Here is a 4428-nt window from a genome sequence, read left to right as displayed (position 1 = left end):
ATGTTGTTTCTCTGAAAAGCGATCCATGCCCATATCGCTTTTCAGAGACATTTGATAGGCGGTAAAAAGGCAATATGTTGGCTCCTCACCGTCTGTTTTACACCCTAAATGCATCATCACTATGCTGCAACTGCGTGCAATGCACACAGTTGCGGAGTGGTTGTAGTGCAGCCCCATTCACCTGGGGGTATACTTCCAGCCGCAGCCACAGCATGTGTCCACCCCCCAGTTGCTGCCTCTGCAGCTACAGGGTGAACAGTTGGGGGTGGTAAAAATACAGCCAAAGCGTGTGGTTTTTTTTACCACCCCTCAACCCCACATGTGAACATGTGAACAGGCCCTTGGTTTACATCTGTGCAGCTGTGTCCTGCCTATAGGGCAGCAAACTAATTTCAGTGGGCTGCTCCACAGAAACACAGGGAAAAATTTCCCTTATCTTTCTTTTTTTCTTTAATTGCGCCGCACCAAAAATGCACCATAGTTGCCAATGTGTAGGGGTACCATTAAGAATGAATGATACCCCTGCGTGTTTGTCTGCGTGTCAGGAACACATGTCATTTTGTGTGTATTCCATGACATGGAGTAATGTGAATCAAGCCTTGGACTGGGGGGGGGGCCTCCAGACTAAAAATACTTTCAAGGGCGCCCTGACTGGAAAAAGATGGAGAAACACTGATATAGAGGAACCCATCTCTCCACTTTCCTCCTGCAGCCTGAATGCCTGGGGGAGGGAGAGGAGGAGAAGCGGGGGGGGGGGGGGGATGGGAGAAGAGATTGGCTCTGTTATTTGCAGCTGCCTCCACAGCTCCTCCTATGCAGCTTCTATCTGCTGCCCCCCCCCCCCTGTGCTTTTTCCTGCCCCCCACTCTCATCCCTACAGCTCTGCAAGGTCCCCCCCTCCCCTCTCCCACGGCCTGCTGCGGGGGATCTCTCAGGATTTCTGAATGGAGATTCAGGGATCCGTACCGATGTCTATTCATAACTGAAACATAGTAAACTGTGCTTACAATGCTTCAGTATGTGAATGAATGGGACGCTCTGTACAGAGCTATTCCTATCCATTTACTCTGTTCAGCTGAGGTTTCAGAGAAGGAGATGGAAAGCTGTGCCCTCTATCTCTTTTCTCTGTCTCAAGGGTGGAACATCAGAGGTCTGTTAGGAATCCTGATATTTCAACAAAGCCCCCCAACAGGGCACCTAAAAAAATGTGAAAAAAATATTTAAAAAGAATAATATTGTAAAAAAAAATGAATAAAACAAATGGTGGAAAAATTAAATAAGAATTAAAAAACTACCGACACCAGTGGCAGAACTACCACACAAACATCGCACTTGCGACCGGCCTGGCGTTCCGCCACCAAGCAGGGGAGGGAAGGGCCCAGTCAGGGGGGCCCTTCATGGCTTCTTTCATCGGAGCCCTGAAGGTTTTTGCTAGGGGGGGAACCTCTGGGTGAATCTAAGATGGACCTGGGGGTACTGATGGACAACAGGCTTGGCAGTGGCATGCAATGCCAAGCCACTGCAAGCAAAGCCAACAGAATACTGGGATGTATAAAAAAGGGGATTCACTCCAGAAATAAAGAGATTATTCTCCCGCTCTACAAGACTCTGGTCCGGCCACATCTGGAGTATGCTGTCCGGTTCTGGGCACCGGTCCTCAGGAAGGATGTGCTGGAACTGGAAAGAGTCCAGAGAAGGGCAACAAAAATAATTAGGGGAATGGAGGACATCAGCTATGAGGAAAGACTACAAGCACTGAACTTATTCTCTCTGGAGAAGAGACGATTGAGGGGGGATATGATATCAATGTACAAATACTGTACTGGTGAGATGACCATAGCATAAGGAACAAACTATTCAGAGAAAGGGAATACAATAAGACACCGGCCACTCACTAAACTAGAGGAAAAAACGGTTTAACCTAAAAATACGTAAGGGGTTCTTTACTCTCAGAGCAGTAAGGATGTGGAATTCTCTTCCACAAGCAGTGGTATCAGCAGGGAGCATCAATAGCTTCAAAAAACTATTAGATGGGCACCTTAAAGACCACAACATAGAGGGGTATACAATGTACGGTTAACAGCAAATCACACACACACATCATAGGTTGAGCTGGATGGACTGGTGTCTTTTTTCAACCTCACAGACTATGTAAGATTCTAGTTATGTCTCTGACGTTATGGTGTAGACAAGCGTGCAGCAGCTGTCATCGAAGTGATGTATTGCTATTGTAGAACTCTTGCTGGACCTGTCGTCACATCCTTGCACAGACATGCACTTTACAAATGGTTACAGGAATCAGGATGTTTCATGTATTCTTTAAATTTCATGTACTGGTTAAATTGCAGATTACTATTGGCCCGTAATGAATGATCCTCATTAGGATGGCTGGTGGTAAGGCCTGATCGTTTTAGAGGTGATTTTACATTAGGCAAACCACCATTGGCCTTTAATGAATGATCATCATTTAGATGGCTGGGGAAAGGGCCAAATTGCTTTGTAGGTGATTTTCCGTGGAGCACACCACCACTGGTCTGTAATAAAAGATCTTCCCTTGGATGGCTGGTGAAAAGGCCAGGTGGTTTTGTAGGTGATTTTGCATGGAGCACACCACCTTTGGTATGTAAGGAAAGATCTTCCCTTCCTTTGAATGGCTGAGAATTCCCATAAGATTCACTGCTGGCTGAGAAATGCTGTCAAGAGACTAGCCGGAAGAGAGCTGCCTATAGGCTTGGCACAGTGGGAATTTTCCAACATGGCCACGTACGCACAAACACACACACATGTAATGCAGTCAGATCCTGGCACCCTCTGGCCTTTTAAAAGGGTGACTGTGGCACATGGACATTTCTGATTGGTCTTCAGCTTCCTGTTCCTGTGTTAGGTGATCAGAAACAACAGCAGTTACCCAGCCCTTCAATACCTCTTGTCTCGCTCCCATCTCTGACCTCGGACTGCTCACGGATACCTCTTGTCTCGCTACCATCTCTGACCTTGGACTGCTCCCGGATATTCTCTTGTCTCCTGTTCAGTGTTTGACCCCGGCTTGCCTAACCACGATTCTGAAATCTAAACTGCTGACCACTGGCTCCTGACCTCATCCACCGTCCCCAACTACACTTCTAGTTTGCCCCATCTGCTGTGATCCACCTTTTTGCTTACCTGCTGTACCCAGCCTGCAGTACCTATCTTTAGTACTCACCTACTGCTCCAGCCTGCAATACATACCTACTGTATCCAGCCTGTACCATTGCAACCTGTTTCCTGTTGTGTGCAGCCTGCACCACCTTCAGCTTTCCTGGGTCCTACTGGACACCTCATTTGGTATCCACCTGCAGAGAGATCTCCCACCAGCAACCCTTATCTGTGGCACAGCCAGAAATCACTGCTTCTTTGGGCCTTATGTTCCCTGTTATCACCTTCAGGGGCATGGAGCACTCAGCCACAAGGAGAGCCCTCTCAGTATTTTGGCTTCAGGACCAGGTACATGACAAATGCCTAGGACTTTCTTTTGTAGAACTGAGAACTGCACACAGCCACTAAGCCACAGAATTTTGGTCAGCACTCACAATGCCACAGAAACATCAGTTTCCACCTTCTGATATCAACCTGGCACTCCTCAGTAAGGGAGACGCAGACTCACAATACCTCAGCACAGTTGGACACTCTTTCCCTCACCTTTTATTGAGTACTCTTCAGCGAGCTTTTCAGATCCTAAGAAGATCCTAGACCAGACTCTTGAAGTAGGCCCTCAGCTTACAGCTGGTACCTTGATGACCTTCAAGCAGCTTCTTCAGCAGACTGCCCTTAGGGGCAGAGCCCCTTAGACAGGGGATTCCTCTTGCAGAGCTGGACTCAAGAACCACTGCCCTGCTGCTCCAGGCCTCAGACTATTTATGGGCTCTTCCAGCACCCACTGGACATACCTCCCCAGGGATTGGCTGGGTTCCCATAAATATTCAAGCTGCCCCTTTGTCTTTCCTCCAACTGTGATTCTAGATTAGGGAGCCTTTGGGATAACAGAGCTCCTATGGGAAAAGGTTGTCACTAGACTGGCTGTAAAATCTAAATCAGAGACAGCTTTCTTACAGACAGAGGTTACCACCAGATAATGAGGGAAATCAATAAGTCCAAAAAACGAATTCAAAGAAAATCCTTGCTTGGGTCCAGAACTGACAAAAAAGTTTCCAGCACAATACCTTGACACAGGATATATCTTGAACTAAAATCCTGTATGGCGATAAATGAACTCCATACTTAGACCCTTATCCAAGCCTGCAGCCCGGCAGGCCAGGAAGGGGTAGAACAAGCGAACGCCCCCCCCCCCCCCTTTTGTGAACCATACCAGACTACATGCCCTCAACATGCCCATGTTGATTGGGACAAGGGCCTCTTTCCTGCAACCTAGGGCTGTGGTTGTGGGGGTCT

This window comes from Pelophylax lessonae, assembly GCF_965119305.1.
Source record: "Pelophylax lessonae genome assembly, chromosome: 12".
NCBI lineage: Eukaryota > Metazoa > Chordata > Amphibia > Anura > Ranidae > Pelophylax > Pelophylax lessonae.
Note: the sequence above shows the minus strand (reverse complement) of the source record.